Source organism: Pan troglodytes, chromosome 4 (assembly GCF_028858775.2).
Source record: "Pan troglodytes isolate AG18354 chromosome 4, NHGRI_mPanTro3-v2.0_pri, whole genome shotgun sequence".
In the NCBI taxonomy this organism is placed as follows: domain Eukaryota; kingdom Metazoa; phylum Chordata; class Mammalia; order Primates; family Hominidae; genus Pan; species Pan troglodytes.
The window spans coordinates 72484160-72506267 of record NC_072402.2 but is presented as its reverse complement, the minus strand read 5'-3'; the positions used below and the strand labels follow the sequence as shown (position 1 = coordinate 72506267).

The 22108-nt window shown below is 37.6% G+C and overlaps 1 long non-coding RNA gene across 3 annotated transcripts in view; it reads right to left on the bottom strand.

Moving 5' to 3' along the window:
* Positions 1–3940: 3940 nt before the first annotated feature.
* The window catches only part of LOC107974679 (uncharacterized), a 39790-nt gene continuing 21622 nt past the window's right edge, over positions 3941–22108 (bottom strand). For 2 of the 3 annotated variants that reach the window (XR_008548316.2, XR_008548317.2), the window contains exons 3-4: positions 10071–10132; positions 3941–5440 (exon numbers count right to left, since the gene is read on the bottom strand). This is a non-coding gene — a long non-coding RNA (uncharacterized LOC107974679). Of the gene's footprint in view, positions 5441–10007; positions 10133–22108 lie in introns of all 3 variants that reach the window. The other variant, XR_001717595.3, reaches the window with a different exon arrangement.

Genomic DNA, 22108 nt, shown 5'->3' with positions numbered 1-22108 from the left:
TTATGCATTGAAAATAGTGAGCTAACATATATACTGCTTGTTAATTATTCTCCTGTGATCATTAATTGCTGAATGATTAATCAGAACCCATTTATTATTGCTGTTGTTTAAGTATAATTCAACAGCACCTTTTTTATTAAGTCATTACCTACTTCATCATAATCTTTAGTCACCCTTACATCTACCAGAGTCAACATGGATGTCCTAGCCTGTGTTCCCACCCAAAAGCAGAGCTTATGACAAGGGCTTATACGCAATTGGTTTATTCTGAAAACTCCAGGGAAGAGGAGAGAAGGAGAGATGGCCATTTGAAGAATCTATTGAATTGACAACTGGAGCTTGATCTCACTGGGACCCTTTGAGAAGCTGTGTAGAATGTTGTATGGAAGCTGTACAGAATTGTTCTTCCAAAAGATGGGAAAGGAGATATATAGCCACCAATTCCAATTCTCACTGGGCACAGGTTTCCCATTGGCATTAATTTCTACTTCCAGTTTGCACAGAATTACTGCAGAGGTTTCCGAAAGCATTTCACCTGTGCCATCAGAGACACCTCATGGCAGAAAAAATATATATACATGTGCACATGGGTAAGCTTTTGCTGCAGCAAGAGCTTGCAGAGATTGAGGTGAATGAAGAGGTCATGAGGCTGGACACAAGAGGAATCTAATATAGTTAAAAGTTTAGTTTAAACATAAGTGAGCAAATAAGTTGTTCATATAAAATCATTGGTACTTCTTCTACCTCTCGCATTATAGACAGCCATTCCACCTAATGGGTAACAATTATATTATAATGATTTGTATAATGAAAATGCTTTATATTTATTTATTTCATATAAATCTGCTAGTATTTCAATATGGCTAACATAGGATTCTTATGTTCTTTAAAGTTTAGACTTTATCCCATAACCATGGAGTGGTTATAAACAGAAAAGAAATATTATTGTATTTATATTTTAAAATAAACAGTCTGGCAATAGCATAGAGAATGAATTAAACAGACTATTGCATTAGTACAATTTATAAACTAATTTAGAACTCAGGTAGTAGCCATAAAAATGAAGAAAGGGGAAAAGACACAAGACATGTTGAGGTGAAATCATCAGGAGAATAATTCGATAAAATGATTAGGAAAAAGGATGAAGTTGAGATAACTCCAAGATTTCTGATTTGAATTGAAAGTTATATTTGAATGTCTTTCATCTCTATCTCCAAGACTACAATCCTTCTTTAAACAGAAATAATGAGAGGTAAGACCATAAACTCTCACTTAGTACACTGAAATATCCTTCTCACTGGTTTCCCTGAATCTGCTCTTGCCCCTACAAATCAGCCTCCCAACATCAGCCAGAATGGTACCTTCAAAACATAAATTTTATTCCTTTACTACAATAATTAAATGCTCCTAAGGGCTTTTCACTGGTCTTAGAATAAGAGGAAAATACTTAACACATCTTAGAAGGGCCTACATGGTCTTGTCCTTGCTACCCATGTAACTTTGATGACAGTCCCAGATATACCAATTTTTTTTTCAGTCTCTCTGATATGCTAAGCTCCTTCTCATCTCAGGGCCTTTGCAGGTGTTGGAATCACTGCCTGGAAGTCATCCCTTGCCTAGTTAACTACTACTGAACTTTTTGATCCCAACTTAATTAGCAATTTATAGGGGAAGCCCTTCTTGCATTCCCCCCTCCGTATCTTCCCCTCAAAGAAAGCAGGTCTTCTATTAGATGCTCCCACAGCATATTTTATTTTCCCATCTTAGCACTTATTCCAGCTTGGAATAATTGTCTATTTGCAAAATAATGTAATTAATGAGAGTCTCGCTCTCTGAAAAGTAAACTCTATACACACAGGAACCACTATTATTTTGTTCAAAATTTTATCCTTAGTGCATAGGCTTTCATCTGACTCTCCATGATGCTTGATTAATTCTTATTGGTTGAATACATGAATTCATTGCCAAAAGGGAAGCAGGAATAATTGGAAATGTGTTTTATGTAGATTGGCTTTAAGAGGCCTATAGGAGATTCAAGGGAAGATGCTTAGCAGGTGGTTGAAAACAAAAGCACTCACTTTAGAGTCAAACTGTCAGGGTTTAAAACCCAGCTTAGTTGTTTATTATCTGTATGACTCTAGGAGAATTGTGTGATATCACTCAACTTTAGTTTTTTCTCCTGCAAAACGAAGATGATGATGGCATCTACCTCACAGGTGGTTGTAAGAATTAAATGAGATTATGCGTGTTCACTTGTTAACCCAGTGCCCAGCACATAGTAAGTATACAATGAATGTTGCCATTATTGTTGTTATCACTTTGTGGGTTTTTTTTTTTTTGAGTTGGAGTCTTACTCTGTTGCCCAGGCTGGAGCACAGTGGCATGATCTCAGCTCACTGCGACCTCTGCCTTCCAGGTTCAAGCAATCCTCCTGCTTCAGCCTCCCAAGTAGGTGGGACTACAGGCACAAGCCATCACACCCAGCTAATTTTTGTATTTTTAGTAGAAGCGGGGTTTCATCATGTTGGCCAGGCTGGTCTCAAACTCCTGACCTCAGGTGATCCGCCCACCTCGGCCTCCCAAAGTGCTGGGATTACAGGCATGAGCCACCATGCCCAGCTTGTTGTTGTTATCACTTTGGACCACAAGAAAATGTTGGAACCCAATACAGGTTTCCAAATCATTCAAGATGGTTGAAGTGATGAGAGTGGTTGAGATGGCCTAGAGAGAGAACACAGAGCAACAAAAGGCCAAAAGAGAGACCTTGAGTAAATGCCAAAAGAATGAAAAGGGATAGGAAAAAAATACAAAGTATTGATAAGATGATTAGAAAAAGGCTAGGGAAGTTTGACCTTAACAAACAAGATTTTATTCTTTTCTATTCATTTATTAATTTAAAATAAACCCATTCTTCAGGTTTTAAGTCTTAAAATGTCTGGGGGGCAATATCACTACACAGAGCCAAAGAGCATTTATTGTATTCTGTAGAAATTATCTGTTTTAGCTTGAGACCACTCTTAACAGGTTCAAGATTCTTTTCTCTTCATTATATCAGAGAATAGCTTCCTTGGTACTTAGTTGATCTAAAAATGACACATGTATGGAGGAAAGAAATGGGTGAGTTTTTCACTAAATGGGGTAATGCCCTGCATAAACCCCAGGATCTTTTTTGTATCAAGGAATTTTCTGCAGAAAATCAAATGATTTTGAGTGGATGACTTTTTTTATGAATCGAATAACAGCAACAAGAAGCAGCCTGCTAAGTTTGTTTCTTATCTGATTCAATGGATTGTATTTTCATTCCTAACTGCTTTTTATTAGCTCTGACATTTCTAGGTTTCTGGAAAACAAAAAAATGCGTATTTACTTATGGTATTGTCTACTTTTCTCCTAAGGAAAATAAATGATGGTTCAAAAGCAATCCCTGAGAAATTCATCTCCAAGGGTAGCTATCCTACCAAGTGACCATGCCCTCTGTAACCACGGCATATTGGGGATCATCTGGAAATTAAGAAAGAACACACACAAAAAAGATTCCTTACATTGCTTGCTTCCAGCTGGTAAACAAACAATTAAGCCTCAGAATCAGAACACATATTCTTTAATTAGATAGGAAAATAACAGTTGGATTATGTTATGACATTTGCTATTAATAAATAACAGTTCTCATAATTTTACAAAGAGTGGATATGACAATTCTAATTATTTTACCACATTGAAAGTGCTGTATCAGAGTCCCATGGGTAGCCAGTCATCTATTTATCATGAATAATTCAGAGAACTATGGCTATAATTCTGATTCAATTCTGATTGAAAATTTAGAGTTGTTAGACAAGATTTCTACTGACTGTTCTCTTGAGTGCTATTTCTGGAATTTGTATCTTTGCATATGCAAATTCTAGAAAGAATGTAAGCAATGAGATGGTTTTGCATTCATTAGTAAAGAACTTTCAGTTTTATTAGAGTCCACATCAACAAATACAACCTGTGTGGAACAGGACATGAAGATCATGTTCAGTTAATATTTGCTGTGCTAATTTTAAAAAATTATCATTATGAACATCTATACAATACCATCTGTCTAATAATAATATACACAGTGGGGGGGAAATTCCCTTTTGGACCTTGCCAGTATTTTATAGAGCAACGGCAAGAGTCACAGTTGTTCTGGAAAATATTTCCAAGTCATAGTGACCAGAATTACAAGCTTTGGTTTGGAAGTTGCAACTACTATTTCTCTAAGTTTTCATTTACTTCTCTTTTTTTTTTTTTTTTTTTGAGACATGGTCTTCCTCTGTCACCCAGGCTGGAGTGCAGTAGGATGATTATGGCTCACTTCAGCCTCAACATCTGGAGCTCAAATGATCCTCCCACCTCAGCCTCCTGTGTAGCTGAGACTACAGGTGCGCATCACCACACTTGGTTAATTTTTTACTTTTTGTAGAGATAGGGTCTAGCTATGTTGCCACGCTAGTCTCAAACTCCTGGACACAAGCGATCCTACTGCCTCAGCCTTCCAAAGTGCTGGGAGTACAAGGCATTAGCCACAGCACCCAGCTCTCATTTACTTCAATTACAGATCACTTTATTAGCTAAATCACTTTTATCTATTATAGTCTCATATATAACCTGGAATAATTTACAAGTGTCAAACACCACATTTCAGCATTCAGCATGCAAGTCTATTTCGTGACTAATTACTTAAATAAATAAACAAAGAAAGAAAGAAAGAAATGGATATAAATAATAATGAAGTGCATGGAATTATAGACAGAGTTTACCTCCAAAGTTACAATAACCTGTTTGGACATATCCTGTGCAAATCCCTTTCCACTCAGACACATTCTGAGAAGCACTAAGTGAATTCAGAGAGGATAGAGAATGAAAAAAATTACTCATTTCAGAATTTGCTTATCTTTGACACAATCAACATATCTGATAGCCTGTTACAGACAAGGTACTAAAGGCAAGGCTGAGACCATGGTCTCTGCCTTCCAGAGGCCCAGAGTCTAGACCAGTTAAATTCATGGAACTATACTCTCCAAATAAATCTCCAGTTTACATGGTCTTTTATTTCACCAGCAGGCAAATTTTTGTCTCTGGGCAGCTTCCTAGAACTATTTATAGCCTGAGAACCAATTTATTTCTTCTTAGTAGATTTCTGTTCTCCTTCTTTGAAATCTCAGCAGTACAAACCTGATTAGCAGGGAGGCCAGGTCCAAGTATTAATGAGATAATTATGATTGTTTTCTTATACCAGGCAACCAGCGACTTCTGGCGAGGACCAGTAGGATGAAAAGCAGGAGGTCAAGGGTAAAATGCTGGTTTCCAGAATTACTTGGGCTCTTTTATATCTTCCTTGAAGAAGCAAAATCTAATCATGAAGATCACAAAGACAATAGCACACAGCAGTGGGATGAAGAGCAATGAGTACAAAGCCCTGAGAAGGAAAAAGGACTTGTTAGAAGTTTGTCTGTGGCCTGGCATCCAAGGTTTATGAAACTTTTTTATGCATACACCCTGGCAAATATCTTCTATAACTACAGTGTGTTTAAAAAGATTCTTTTTCCTCACTGGGCATGTTGAGAGGTCACAAAATTCGTCATGCTACCACTCAGAAATACATAGAAAATTTAATTTCTTAGTTTTCTTTAAATACCTTTCACTTAAGCCCAAGATATTGGTTAGTGGAAGAAAGAGACAAAATGTTCCATTTAGTTTTTTGTTTTTTGTTTTTTGTTTTTTTTTTGAGACGGAGTCCCGCTCTTTAGCCCAGGCCGGATTGCAGTGGCACAATCTTGGCTCACTGCAATCTCCGCCTCCCAGGTTCACGCCATTCTCCTGCCTCAGCCTCCTGAGTAGCTGGGACTACAGGCGCCCGCCACCGCGCCCGGCTAATTTTTTGTATTTTTAGTAGAGACGGGGTTTCACCGTGTTAGCCAAGATGGTCTCGATCTCCTGACCTTGTGATCCGCCCGCCTTGGCCTCCCAAAGTGCTGGGATTACAGGCGTGAGCCACCGCGCCCAGCCCCATTTAGTTTAATGTTTATTGAATCCATTAATTTATATACCTTTCCCTAAAATTGTGAGTGGATGGCACAAGAAGTGAATAGCTTACCTTTCCCTGTGGTGTGAGTCCTCAGGAATGTTCTGGTGCCTATAAGTACCCAGCACCATGCCCTTTGTTCCCCTAGGCAGTAGGCAGTGCTAGAGTTAGCATAAGAAAAAGGCAAAATTGCATGGCTATGGAGAAGTGTTCCAGATAAAGGCAGGCCAAATGAAAGGGCAAGAAGGCAAATGGCAACATGACATTCAAGGCAACTGCAGACGATTCAATAGAAATGGATGGTAGAAGCTTATATGAGAATGTCAAAATAAATCTGGAAGTGCAAGCAAGGCCTGGAGCCAACGTTTTATCCTGTACATACATGACAGGTATGTATTTTGAACATATCACTCAATGTCTACCCCCAGGCCCCTGTAAACTTGTCTTTACACAATTATCATTTAAAGTTTTTGACTGTCACCAAGGGCTAAGGTAAAAAAATCAAAATAAAAACACTGAACGTGTAATCTGTAAGAATTTTTAGTAAAAAGAAAAAAGGCTTTGAGTAGATAATTTTGTGTGCTTGACTACATTTATAGATATGGTTACCAACCTGCAGGTTGAGGTTCATAATATTATTCAATGCTGTCATAATACATAAAGACATCATAATACATTCACCTCTAATCAAAGGACCAGGAAAAGGTTTGGGTTTTGTTTAATGAGCTAAAATAAATATGTACATCTTGTAGTTAGACAATAAAAACTACATCATCATCTAGTTTCCCTCTTGCCTGGGCTACTGAGAATCTGAGTATTAAGTTTAAGTTTAATGATGATACTATTCTTAGTCTGAGATTTGTTTTATTTTTGCTTCTCTTCTAGATGTCTGTCCTTCCCAACATTATTACTTTAACTTTTATTCTATGTTACTTGTCTCATCTATGTGCTCCCTATGAGCCAATTTAGACTTCCTCAAAAACTAGCGATTCCTGTGCTACTAGAGATCATAGAATCCTGCCCACTACTAAGGGGCTTCTTGAGTTCTCAAGCTATATAAATATTTTGGCGGGATCATTTTTTTTTCCTCAAAAGCAACATCAAATCTCCAGCTGCTGGGAAATGGTGCTTTTTCCCTATTATTGGAATCAATGAGTCAAGGCATATGTCTTTAATGGAAGTTTTGGCAAGCATGGTATTAGAGTTAATATTAGATTCAACTGAAGTAAACTGAATGGTTTGTTTTCTGCTCTGCAAGCACAAATCAATGGTTTTAATCAAACACTGCAGTTTATATCATGGTAGAAATATTTACACAAAGAGAAGCACTGATAGATGCACAGCACTTAAGACAAATGTAAGTTTTTAGAAGTCTCGGGAGCATAGATTACAGGAAAGGTAAGACACACACACGAAAAATCTCCCCAGCCAAAAACAGTATATAAACCTATGTTAGGAAATTGTGCTTCCCCTCAAAGAGTCTAGTTCAGTTAGCATCTTCTTGTTGCATGCAAAAAAAGATTTACTGTAGTTATCCCCAGAAACATGGGGGAGGGCAAGATGGTATACAGTGAATACAAATGCCATGGAATACAGGAAAAGTCAGACAACTCGAGTGGGATCCACAGCAGAGCCATGCTACAGAATTTCTACCTACAGGCTGAATTTCAAATCTGTAAATGTAGCCAAACAAATAATAAATACTTCACTGATATTGCATTACAATGTACAATAAAGTATTATCTATGTTTCCGGACTTTATGGCTGCCCTGTAGTGATATGTCATTAATATTTCTGCTTGGCATTTTCTGTCCCATCACCATTTTCTTATTTTTTTTTCTTTTTACCTTCATATATTTTCTTCATTCTTCTTTAATATTTTCTACTTTTGTCCAACTCCAGCTTGGCCTTGACTTATGACCCCAAGCATATATTGTGAATGCTCCCTATATGTCCTTTGACGTACCTCCAATTTCTCTCTGCATTTCCTAATTTGGTTTATATGAAAAAAGTCTGATTGGCCTGTACATCTTTTTGTACCAGGACACATTGTAGATAATTGGCTCATCTCTGGATTTGGGTAGGGAAGACTATGGGGTCACACAGTATACCTGCCCTGTAAGCTGTGAACAAAGAATTTTCACTTAGGAGGGACACAGGGCCTGGTACCAACACTGCTGGGACTAACATACAGTCCTCTACTTCACTCGTGTAATAAGAAAGGGTCCAGTTCTCCTAACATGCTCCCTCTTAAGAAAAAGAAAAAGTAAAATTTCATCTTCTGAGTTTTAGGTGGATTTTCCTAATACTCAACATTGGCTTCTGGAGTGACTACATAAAGCCTAATCAAAATATAATTAATATTCAATAACGTAAAGCACACTTCTCTAATGAGAACAAGTTACCACCCTTAAAAAAGTTTCATATGCATTCCAAAAATAAATAGAAATGAATTTCTGATTATTGGGTGGTATTCTCTATCCTCATCACTCTTCCTTTGAGTGGCATACTCTCCTGCTGTAATTGATACCTCCAAAGGCATTATTACTCAACTCCTAATGCTTCACTTGCATATCTTGCATCTTGCAGGTTTCAAGAATTTGTGGAACAACACATCTTTGCTTCAAAGTACTGAAGAGGTTAAAGTTGCATGAACTTAATAAATGTGAATTAATATAATACAATATTATAAATAGACTTAGAGCTCATTGAAAGCAGGGACTATGTCTCTCTTGTTCACTGCTCTGCCCCAGACACTAGTGCGATATGTGATACATAGTATGCGTTCAATATATTTTTCAAAATAAATAATCAATCAATTAATTCATGACTACCATATCTACTTGCCCACAACTTCTAAACAATGGGAAGCATGGAGATGAGAGTCTAGTGAGGGCCATTTTTGTAAATATCAAAGAGTACCTCTAGGTTCTACAGAATAACTTAGTAGAATATTAAACGAGAAGTGGAATAGGTTTAAATGCAGGTCTTCTAATTAAAAATGAGTTCCTAGATAAAAGCAAGAGTAAAACAAAAACTTGCAGAGGTACTTAATTATTCTTAGCCTCTCTGTCTCTCTCTGTCTCTCTCTCTGAAGGTAACTTCTACCAGCCAAAGCTTAATGTTTACTGTTTGGTCTTCTTAGAAGAAAAGATTCTTTAAAACAGCCATGAAACCCCTCATCAGGCCAGGGCAAGATCTATCCTCCAGCAGGAGTTAGAGTCTCATTGCCCATCTTGGAGCTGAGTTTGAAGGAAAAGTCCCTGCTCTGGGGTACCTCTCTCATCTCACTTGGTCAACACAGAGTTATTAGATTTCTAAGCTCATATTCTCTCTCCAAATAAAAGTAACAAAAGGCAGAAAACCAACAGAATGTTATATGTTACTCATTTTCAACTTAGTGTGAATAATCTGGCAGAACTTGATAAGGGCAAAAGCATGATTTTGCTACTGATGAGAAATATTTACGTAGGCTTTCATCACACAGCTGAGCACCCAAATGAGAGGCATTGTTCTGAACAATGCCACTGCCTTTCTCCTGAAAGCCTGTTGTCATTAACTGAAATCAGAGAAAGGGGCTGATTTCACCAACCTGAATCACTCACTTGATGGCCAAAGTTCTAGAAGTTTGTGCTCTGGGGCCCTGAGACTGGATTCTTTCTGCTTCTGATTTGGCAACTGATGCCCACTCATTTGTTAAGGATTAGAGGAACTCTTGAGTCTCTTCTTTTAAAATAAAAGCCAACTTTGCCATTTTGTTCTTTCACAAAGAGCAATCTCTTTGCTGAATGAAAAAAAAAATGTAATTCTTCTTCTAGCTGTTGAGCCATGATCTCTGCTAAGGGGTAAGAGGATCAGAATATTCCCTTTCACGAAGTGTGTTAATGGTGTCCTCCCTCTGTAAAGGCCTGAATGTATAGTTTCTGCCTGGTTTAATGTATCATTTTTAAACAATATGTACCGGAGCCACTAAGGACCAATGAGTAGGGGCTGGCAGGTGGCCCTCAACCCTTCCTCTTGATACCTTTAATCCTCCTCCTTCAGCCAGAGAAGCTCTGCTTTTCTTCTGTTTCATATGTTGAATTTCTGCAAAAGAAGTCATTTGACAAAATGATTTGGATGTTTGGAAAAGATGGAAAACCAGCATGATGGGGAATGAACACTGAACGTAGAAAATCTGGATTCTAGTCCTGCTACTAGCCCCAGTTAGCTAGTAGACATTGAGAAATAACTTCAACTTTGTAGTGTCTGACTCCTCCTCTGTTAAAATGAGGCATCAAATGGGGGAACTCAAGCCAGGCCATACAGTGTTTTAGAGGTTCCTGAGAGGTCCTTAGGGTTTACTCTGAAAAGGAAGGTTGGAGGCTCCATTTCCTCAACCACTGCAAACAGCACAACTCTATTATATAAATACATAGAGAGAAATTTTATATAAAATTTAGTTTGAAAAAAGCTTTAAAAAATTGAAAAGCACTCAATTCTATATGAAAAAACTCTTTCATTCTAATAGTCAATTGCTCCATAATTCCTACTTTCCACTGGTTAAAAAAACAAAACAAAATACTTTTTAGTGACTTTCTTATTCATAGTATTATGCTATTTGTTGGTGCTGATGACCTAGGTGACACAATAATATAACACACACACATATATGTATGTATGTATGTATGTATGTATGTATATACAGATGTTCCTTGACTTACAATGGGTTACATTCTGATAAACCCATCATAAATTAAAAATATTGTAAGTGGAAAATGCATTTAATACACCCAGTCTATCAAACATCGTAGCTTAGCCTAGCCTACCTCAAATGTGCTCAGAATGCTTAATTAGCCTACAGTTGAGCAAAATCATGTAATGCAATGCCAATTTTGTAATAAAGTGTTGAAAATCTCATGTAATTTATTGAATACTCTACAGAAAGTGAAAAATAGAAGGGTTGTTTGGGTACCTGAAGTACTGTTTCTACTAAGTGTGTATCACTTTTGCACCACCGCAAAGTCAAAAAATCACAAGTCGAACTATTCATAAGTCAAGGACAGTCTGTATAAAACAATATTTTTCTAAGTACTCAGCATATATATATATAATTACATATATGTGCAAATTTGTGTATATATACACAATTTGTAATTTCATACATATTTAAGTATATATTGGTTAGTATTAACATTCTCTATATTGTCTTCCTTGAAATACTTTTCTAGGAGATATTAGTGAACATGGCATGAAAAAAATGCCATATTCAAATGAGTTTAACAGATTATGCATATTTAATCTCCCTGTATGTAATTCACAATATACATGTGCATGTTTAAGGCATCTCGTTGAGAAGAACTTCAATGGAAAAAATCTATTTGATCTGGTTTAACTTAGAGTTCCCAAACTTACCTAAGTGGAGCATTCTTTATCAATATTCTATTGAAATTGCACGAACCATGATTATGAAGCAAACTGGAAAACAATAACGTAGTATTTGTCCAGTGTGATGGACTGCATATTTGTGTTACCCTAAAATTCATGTATTGACTGAAGCCCTAACTCTCAGTATGATGGTATTTGGGGTGGAGCCTTTGAGAAGTAATTAGGTTTGAATGACATCATGAGGGTGGTGCCCTGATGGGATTAATGTCCTGATAAGAGGAAGAAGAGGCATTAAAGAGTTTTTTCTCTCTCTCACTCTCTTTCTCTCTCTCTGCACTGGCACAAAGAGGAGGTCATGTGAACCACAGTGCCTTCTGCAAGTGGCCATCTGCAAGCCAGGAAGAGGGCCCTCACCAAGAGCCAAATCCAGCACCTGAAACTTGGACTTCCCAGTGCCCAGAACTGTTAGAAATAAACATCTGTGCTTCAAGCCACCCAGTTTATAGTATATTGTTATGGCAGTCCAAGCAGGCTACAATATCCAGGTAAGAAAATTATGACTAGTGAATTGATTTGGCCATGGTTACAAAAACTACTGACACAAATAGCATTCTAAATTTCTACCTGAAAATCGATTTGAAAAGTCCAGTCAAGATGGTGAATGAACTTCATACTCTGACATCTAATTTTTATCCAAAATAATTATTGAGAACTCTAAAAAATAAAATTCAACAATATATGTAGGGTTAAAAACAAAGACATCATATGGACTATAATTGGAACAGAAACACAAAGCAGGGAACATGGCTAAATCCCACAGCCTGCAGGATCTATGATTAGGAAACAGGCAGGAGTGATGGCAAGTAACGAAGATTGAAAATTCTATGCTAGACAAGGGACAGGATCCAGTCTCACTGCTTGGAGCCAGGTGCTGGGATGGAGGTAGTTTCCCCTCCCCATTGCTCTTAGGAAAAGGCTAATAAAACTGCTTTCATCCTAGACCCAAGACCTTATACACTGTGGAATCAGCAAAGCTGGTTTACAAAGCATCACCCCACACTCAGGAACTGGCTCTCAGACTGTTATTATTTCCAGCATTACAACAAAGGAGGGGCCACAACACATCAAAACACCTGTTTCCAGACTAGAGATCCAGAGGGCTAGATGAAGGCAACAAAGAATACCACTGGACGAAGAGGAGATGAGCACAAAGGAGAAAAGACAGAAGATAAAATCATCCCACTCTGGAGGGAGACCGCATACCATGGGAGGAAAATGAGTGCTAAGTACGGCGGCCAAAAAAATTCCAATGGGGATAATAATCCCCTTTGAGTGAGTAATATTCAAATAATATTCTGCCTAAAAATTTATAAAAATAATTTGGAATATTCAGAGAGATTAAAAAAGAAGAAAATTTCTTTAAAGGGAATAATAAATTATGATAGAAAAATAGGAAAATAAGAATGAGTACATAAAAAACAATTGAAACTTCTTAAAAATAATGAAACACACACAAACAAAATTTAGATGAACCCAGGATTTGACAAAGAAGGAATTAATGAATAAGAAGATAGCACTGAGAAATTTCTTAAGATGCAGCCCAGAGTGACAAAGATGAAAATTTTGAAAGAGCATCTAGGACACAGGGTGTGAAATAAGAGACCCCAATGTCTGTCTGAAGGGATGCGGAAAGAAGAATGTCAAAAGAATGACAAAGGAAAAGTAGTGAAAATCATTTTACAACTGCTCAAAATCCTTCACAACTTTCTGTATCACTCAGAGTGACATCTATTGTCCTGAAAATGCTGTGCAAAGCCTGTGAGCTCCCACACCCACTCTCACCTTCCTGCTTTCTGACCTCACCTTCTCCTGATTTTTGCTTTGCTCTCTGTTTCCAGTCACACTGTCCTCATGTCTTTTCTCCGAACTTTCCAGGCATGCCCCAGTACCAGAAATTTCACATTGGCTGTTCCCTCTGCCTGGAACTCTCCTCCTCCAGAATGCCATGTGCCTTACTCACTCACCTGTTTCAATTCTTTGCTCACATGTCATCTTCCTCAGAGGACCTTCCCCAACCACCTGTTTAAACTTGCATCTCCAGCCCCTCCCCACCGTCCTTTTTCCCTGCATTACTCTTCCCCTTAGAACTCAGTGCTATCTCACATATTATATGCTTCATACATTTACTTATGTCTGTCTCCCCACACTGGGCTTTAAACCCCTGAGAACAGAAGTGTTTTGTTTGTATTTACTTTTGTACTTCCACTGCCTGACACATTGTAGGTACCCTGTACCTAATTATTGATAGAATCCATAAATGACCCTTAGCATATGAGAAGCACTCAATAAAGGTTAGTGCTGTGATAAAGCTCTACACATTAATAAAGGTTAGGTATTGCAACTTAGCCACACCCTTTCAATTACCAATAATTCCCTACTTAGACTGTTCTGCTAATCACTCTACTCCGGAAGAGTCAGTCACATTATTTTAATAATGGCAACCATCTGCGACATTTCTTATTTTACTTTAGCATCAATTCCAAAGTGGGGAAATTATCTCCATCTTATTGTGATTATGAGACTGAGATATGGCAAAATTAATTTCCCCAGATTCATATACCCAGAGAATGGTAGAGAACATTTGGAACCTCAGACTGTTCACCTCCAGAGACTCTGCTGCCCTCTCCACTGGTGAATTGATCTGCTTGCTTCTCTGGCACTAGAACCCTCCATAACCACCATCTCTGCTCCATGCTGCCTCTTGTTTTTATAATCATCTTCCACAGTGACTCTAGCGAACACTGTTGCCATTCCTCGTCACTAAACCTTGCTTATCTGGATATCTCTCTCTTCTAAAGATAAATCTGGGCAGCCCCAGGTCCAAGGGTAAATCTGGATTTATTTAAGCAAATCAGAAAGCTAAGGTGACATCATCAAAATTGGCAGAATAGGGAACTCTTAAGACTTTGTCATGTCGAGAAACCAACTAATACACTGGCAAAGACTGTCAGAATCTGAGCCAATCATGGCAATCCATTCTCCTTGCCAGTGATTGGCTTAGGAATAGACATTTGATACAATTCCAGCCAATCAGACATGAGTTACCTGGAGTACTTGTGAGAATAGTTCTCCACTCCTGAGTGAGGGAAAAACAGGAGGAATGGACTCTCTTTCCTCCAGACATGTTCATATTTAAATAAGATGCCTGAACTACTACCACCATCTTTTAAGCAACCCAAAGATGAAATTAACACATGGAAGAGAACAGAACCAATAAAATCTCAGAGAAGTTAGAGACATTGTATACCAAGCTTAATGCCTGCATTACCCATGAAAGTTATGTGAAACTTATTAAAAGTGTATGGATGATATAAGAAAAGTTGAGTTGATTTTCTGTAGCTCTAACTGAAAACATCCTAATAATACATCACCCCCTTTTCACCTGAGAAGTAGCCCAACCTCCAAAAATCACTTAAATGGATGTATCTTTATCTCTACTATTTGAACATTGACAAAAATTTGAAGCTCATAGTTTCTGAGATTGGATTGGTTACAGACCTGCCACTAAAATAACTTAAGGGGGAACTTTAGATTTTTCTCACAGAGCAGTTGAAAGTAGGGGTGGAAGAGTTCAGGTCAAAAATCAAGCTCTAGTTTTGTCATGGAGGGTGACATATAAAGTGGTCCATTGAGGCATAAAGAAGTTGAGTGATTTGGCCAAGCTCACCATGTTAGTTGATAGGCAAAGTGAGACCACAAGACAAGTTCCTCACCTTCTGTTACAAGACATTGCCCATGCCCAGGTTAAACCTAGCTGTATTCAGTGACATATAAAGCGATGCATTGAGGCACAAAGAAGTTAAGTGATTTGGCCAAGCTCACCATGTTAGTTGATGGCAAACTAAGACTATAAGACAAATTCCTCACCTTCTGTTGCAAGGCATTGCCCATGCCCATGTCAAACCTAGCTGTATTCATACTCCCAGATGCATTATGTAACTGAAAGAAGGGCAGGAAAAAGTTCAAAGATTTAACGGAATTCAATTATACCTGGAAGATAAATATTTTGCCTCCCAATGATTATTCTAGCAATGCAGAAACAAACTACCATTTAGAAATATGATTCTACAGATCTATTGACCCCTTGGTTGCATCTCTCTGTCAGGAGAACAATTAAACTACAACATCCACCCTCTTTGTCAAGAACATTTTGGAAAACCTAAGCCTGTTTCACTTCTTGAATCTTATTTGGCAAATGATTTCTTTTGACCTCATTACAGGGAAACAATTGTCCTTTGACATGCAAGTATAGTTCTCATAAGCCTGGCTCCTTTCTGACCTCTGAAGTCATTCTTGGGAGGATATTTACTTATGCTTATATCAGAATTGTTTCAGAGCCTTAGGTCTGCTTTAAATGAATACATAAATATATAGATGTTTTTTAAATCATTGGAGGTAGAAAATGCCTTAAGTTGAAACTGTCTAATATTACAGCTAAAAATGCACACTCAGGGACTAGATCTACTGGCTTAAAATCTCAGCTTTATCATTTTCTAGCTGTATGACCTTGGACAAGTTATTTAATTTTTCTGCACCTTAATCTGTTCATTTTTAAAACCAAAACATTTTACAATAGTACCTAACTACTTATGATGTGGACTAAATTACACCAAACTGTCTGTTAAAAATGTGTTAAATAATACTCATTTGTCATGTGGATTAAATGAGTTAATATATGTGAAGTTTCTAGAACTTGGCCTGGCACATGGTGGTCACTATACAAGTATTATCTATTATTATTATTATTTAGCACATTAATGGCAGATACAACCAGCAATGCAAACTGAGTGCTTGCTATATTGCAGGCACAGAGTTAGATGTCTCAAGTGCAATTGTACATATAGTGGAAATGCATAGTTCTTGCCCTCTTGCTTCACTCTGGGGATAAGTACCATAAACAGACAATTGCAAGGCAAAGTAATCAGTGCTGGGATGGAGGTAGTACAGAATGCCATGCTAAATGTGGGAAAGGAAAAGTGAGAAAAGGGAGGAACCATTACCTAAGCTGCAAGAAGCCTTTTTGAAGGGAGAGACTCCTCAGCTGGGACATGAAGTAAGGGCAGAATTAACTAAGCAAACAATTGAGGATGAAAGTGCCACAGGGAGAGAGAAGAGTGTGGTTTTTTTTAGCCCAATAATAACATAAAACAGCTCTCCTGCTGGTTCCACCCTCATCAATGAACACACTGAAAATGTCTTAGTTGTGTGCTGTTGCCCAGGTGTAGGAGGAAGATGTGGTTTATTCCCTTCTTTTTGCCATGTTAACACGTACCCAAATAAGATTCAGTCAACTATTGACAGTGGTTTACAGTGTACGTTTCAACTATAGAGAGCTTGGGAAAGGGGTGAAATCAAGAAGGACTTTTCATAACAGTCTAATTCCTCCCACTGGATGGAGACCCACTGCCCAGCCCTTCTATGGCACCCCATGTGAATGCTTTCTAGTTAGTTGAGAATATTCCACACACACACCCATATTTCATCCTACTAACTCCTTTCCCCAATGCCCCACTTCTTTTAGCATCCTCTTCTAGATCAAAATCCTTGTGCCTTCCCTTTTTTAAACACAGTTGGATTATTTACCTAGTGGGTAGCAAGCTCTAAGTTTTCCTGTTCCTTAGAAATTTTTCCAGCTTCCTGAGCTGTGGGTCACAGCTATTCTTTCTAACTCTCATTCTGCTATAGGATAGAGAAACAGAAAGTTTGAGTGGAAAGGGAAGAAAGGGCATTGGGGTGGTCTTGTGCCAGTTTCCTGATAGTCTTTTCTTTGGCTGACTGAAAAATATAATAATAATAACAGGCCTGGCGCAGTGGCTCATGCCTGTAATCCCAGCACTTTGGGAGACTGAGGCAGGCGGATCACATGAGGTCAGGAGTTTGAGACCAGCCTGGGCAACACGGCAAAATGTTGTCTCTACTAAAAATACAAATATTAGCTGGTTGTGGTGGCACATGCCTATAGTCCCAGCTGCTCAGGAGGCCGAAGTGGGAGGATGGCTTCAGCCTGGGAGGTGGAGGTTGCAGTGAGCCGAGATGACACCACTGCACACCAGCCTGGGCAATAGATCCAGACCTTGTCTCAATAATAAAAACAGCAACAAACATAATAATAATCACAGACACTACACACTGAGAAAGTCAATTACCTTCTAACAGCTGTCTCCAGTGCTATGCCTCATGTTCCCAGCTGTAAGAGCATAAGTTTCAGATATCAATTGGCTAAAGAGAATCTTATTTCCTTTCAAATTACATTACATTGTCCTCCTCCATGAATTTAACCTTAAGTGTGTTTTTCTCAGCTCATGGATATCTCCGGCTTCCATCCCATGAGTTGAACATACAAGAAATAAGAAAGTCTCATTCAATAAAAAGATATTTATCAAAAACACTAATAGCGATATTTAACAGTGTGATTTGGTTTTTATGGGTTTCATTTATTTTTTTAGACCTAACAACGTTTCCATAAGATTTTTACAATATAATAAGAAATACTATTTTTTTTAAGTGAGTGGTAACTGGCTTCAAAAGACACTTGGAGAAAAAGTAAGGACTTCTACCTAAAGAGGGTAGGCACACATGTATCATTTCCCTCAGGCCTGATCATCTTGGATTTCTAAAAATGACATCAAATTATCTTTTCAAACCATAACTACATTCAAAATCAAGAAAAGGAACCTCCATGGACCAGAAACCATTAGGAATCCCTGGATGAGTGATAAGCAAAAAGAGGTCATCAAATCTAAGGAATAAAATCAGGCTAGTGGGAAAAAAAATACCATGAGAAAATAGTATTGAAATCAAAATTAAAACATTTAAATAATATGAATAGCAGGGGAAAAAACACAGCTGAAGGTGGATTGGTGAGCTAGGAGTCTGAATTGATGAGTTTCCCAGCAAATATTGGAAAGGAATTTTCCAGAATATATCATAAAGAGATAAAGAATTAGAAAGTATGAAAGAAAAGTCAAGAAACGTGAAGGATTCAGAACGTCCAGTAGTCACCTCCTCAGAAAATCAAGAAGGAGAAACTAAGATTTTTAGAGAGGAAAATTGACAGAAAAAAAAAAGTAATTCTGGTCATTCCTAGACTCCTTTTTAATAATGAAGGAATCATTTTTAGAATTATTTAGTCATACTTCAATCAACTCATATTCAGATTTAACAATGTGTCAAGCACTGTGCAAGGAGCTGACAATCTAATAAGAGTAAAAAAATCCTCTCCCTGAAAAATGCATACATTCACAGATCACAATTTTCTACATTATTTTAGGGGTTAAGAGTTCATGGATTCATAATCTTTTATATTTTTATTTGGAAGAGTTCACCTGTTTTGACTGGAGTGACTTGGCAAAAACAAGACTATTTTTCCCTATTGAATTACTGGATTGTTTGACAAAGAGTATCTTAGCAACTGATTGTTTGAAGACATGAAATCATACAGAGACTCAGTTTAGGATAAAACTGGAATTGGTAAACTCACACTCAGCGCTATCCTACAATAGTTATAGAATGGTCATACTCACATTCTGAGTGTTATCCCACAGGGGTTATGGAATGGTCATCTTTCCTCAATTGAAGTAAATTGAAGTCTCTGAACAATTGTTAATTACATTAGTAACAAAAATCACTAGTTTTCTACTAATGGTTAGTAGACATCTCACAGAGAATCTCAGCTGCAAAGAAAGTCAGCAACCTGAAAAGAAGACAATCAATCACTCTACAGGATTTTGAGTGAGGAAAAATTTGTTGGCACCACCTAGGGAGACTAGGGGGGAAAAGCACTTGTCTGAGATAATATCTGTAAATAAAGAGTTAACTATTGAATTAACTTCCAGAAAATTAAGTGTATTTAAGAATATCACCAATTTATATTGGAACATTCATTGAGTTTTAGATCAGATACTTATTGGCACAGAGAAAAGCTAGAGAAAATTAGGAAAGAACCATTTAAAAACAGCATCAAATAGAAAAGACTGATTTGATAAGAACTAAAGATGGAAGAATGGCTTTATAGATAGGCAGACAACCAACTTAAAAAAGACAAAAAGACAGGTTGGTCAAAATACTGGATTTACTAATGATATAAGGAAATAACGTTACACAATGGAACATAAATTACATAATCTAAAACAGAATAAAAACTGACTCCACTTGTGCAAGATGTGAATGTATAAGAGAAGAACTACAGCAGTCTTTCAAGGGACCAATACAATATCTATCTACATGCCTATGCCCTGGCTTCTATACCCCAGTGGTCATAAACATAATATTGTAAGATCTATATTTTTACAGAGCTTTCTGATTATGACATACTGAGTGAAAGGTATGGCATTTTATTATCAGCTTCAGAGTACACCCTGGAGGCAACAATTATAATCTGTTAAATAATTGTGGGGTTTTTTGAACAGAATCTCACTCTATTGCCCAGGCTGGAGTGCTGTGGTATGGCCATAGTTCACTGCAGCCTCAAACTCCTGAGCTCAAGTGATCCTCCTGCCTTAGCCTCCCAAATAGTTGGGACCACTGAGGTGCCCCACCACACCTGGCTAACTTTCTTTATTTTTTGTGGAGATGAGGTCTTACTGTGTTGCCCAATTCAATTTCAAGCTCCTGACCTCCAGGCATCCTCCTACCTTGCCTTCAAATGCACTGGGATTACACGCATAAGTTAAATAATTTTAGATATCAGCCTGGCTTCTCTGAAGTGATATGAAGACAGTGAAGTTGTCAAAATAATACTATCTGATCTATATTTGTTGTTATTAATTTATACCTCTGTGCACTCTAGGAATTACTTTTACTTATTGTTTAGTTTTCTTCTTTCTCAGAGTTCTTAAACTTTTGTGGTTCTTTCTGGGCTCCTAACAAATTATTAAAACTTGTTACATATTGTATTAGTCCGTTTTCACACTGCTATAAAGAAATACCCAAGACTGGGTAATTTACAAAGAAAAGAATTTTAATTGACTCACAGTTCTGCATGGCCAGGGAGGCCTCAGGAGACTTACAATCATGGCTGAAGGAGAAGGGGAAGCAAGGCATGTCTTACTTACATGGCAGCAGGAGAAAGAGAGCAAAGGGGGAAGTGCCACACTTTTAAACCTTCAGATCTTCTAAGAACTAACTATCATGAGAACAATATGGGGGAAATCCACCCCTGTGATCCAATCACCTCCCACCAAGTTCCCCCCCTGACGCATGGGAATTACAGTTCGACATGAGATTTGGGTGGGACACAGAGCCAAACCATACCTTATATGGTCTGACAAAGACATTGTTAAGGAGATACTAAATTACATTAAATCTGTAGTGGAAAGAGGTAACTCACAAAGCTGGCCATCAAAGGTCATGGTCCTTTAAGTACTTGAGACATGCTGAGGTCTTCAGAGTCAAATGCCTGTAGTAATTGCAACTGGGTTTTTTTTTTTTTTTTCCAACCACTGACCAATCACACTTTTCTGCCCATTCTTTGCCTGACTTCTTTGTTTTATGCAACATTTAATAGCCATTTATCTTCTTTTGCATTGCCACCAAAGTATTTAGCCAGAATAAGCAGTTGGGTGATTTTAATAAAACTCAAGAAACATATCAACTATAAGCTGACTGTCTTGTAGAGGTTAAACCAAATTTTGAAATCTGATAACGTTCATCACAGTTATATCTTGCTTTGAAATAAAAGTTAATTGCTAAGACTTGGATTTTTAGAAACAACAAAATAAATCAGTTTTATTAGCAACTTATGATGAAGGAGGTTCCTATTAGGAAAAGGCTAATGGATTATGAGACCCAGTAACAACTTTGCAGGGCTCAAATGCTATTAGAAGCCCTCTCCTTCCTAGTATTTATTAATTTTGCAATGAAAGAAGGTTGGGGCCTTTTCTAAGTACCAAGAACACTAATTAAAACTAATCAATCAAATTCCTTACAAACCATGAAACGGCAGAATAAACAGGAAGAGCACAGCGTGGCTAAGAATGCAAAGATGAACAGGAAATGAAACCAAATGATCCCCTGCTGCTGTCTGGGCACATCTCTTGCACAAACGTTGTATTTAATTCTGAGGTGATTATCTTTGATATGCCTGCCATAGGTGAGGGCAGATAACACATGAAGGAGTGAGCAGTCTCTGTGTAGCTAGCTAAAGGAAGAAACAGGTCCTCAGAGAGAAAACCGGCACTAAGAAAGCCATATTGTAAGAAAGAGGTACAGTGTGGTCAATGAGCTCTGTGCTTGCAATCAGAAGATTTGTGTTCAAGTCTTGGCTTTGCATGTTCCTATTTGGATAACTTTGGGTAAAGCACTGAATTGCAGTTTCTCAACTGTGTAGCATGAGATAACAATGCTCACTTTGACCTCTCCATATGAATGTTATAATGATCAATTAATCTATATATTTAAATTTAAAAGATTTTTCACGTATAAATTTTTCATTTTAATAATAAAATAGTAGCATACTGTTATCAATACTGGTAGCAGTAACTAGGAAAGAGCAGTATATCATAGGCCAAAAGTTAAGAGCAAGACCAAAGGAGCTGACATAATAGAGAAGTACTGTAATATAGAAGAAGCAAATGGTACAGCAATTGAGAGCCTAGACTTTGAAACCAGCCTGTCTAGATTTGAATCCCGGCTCTG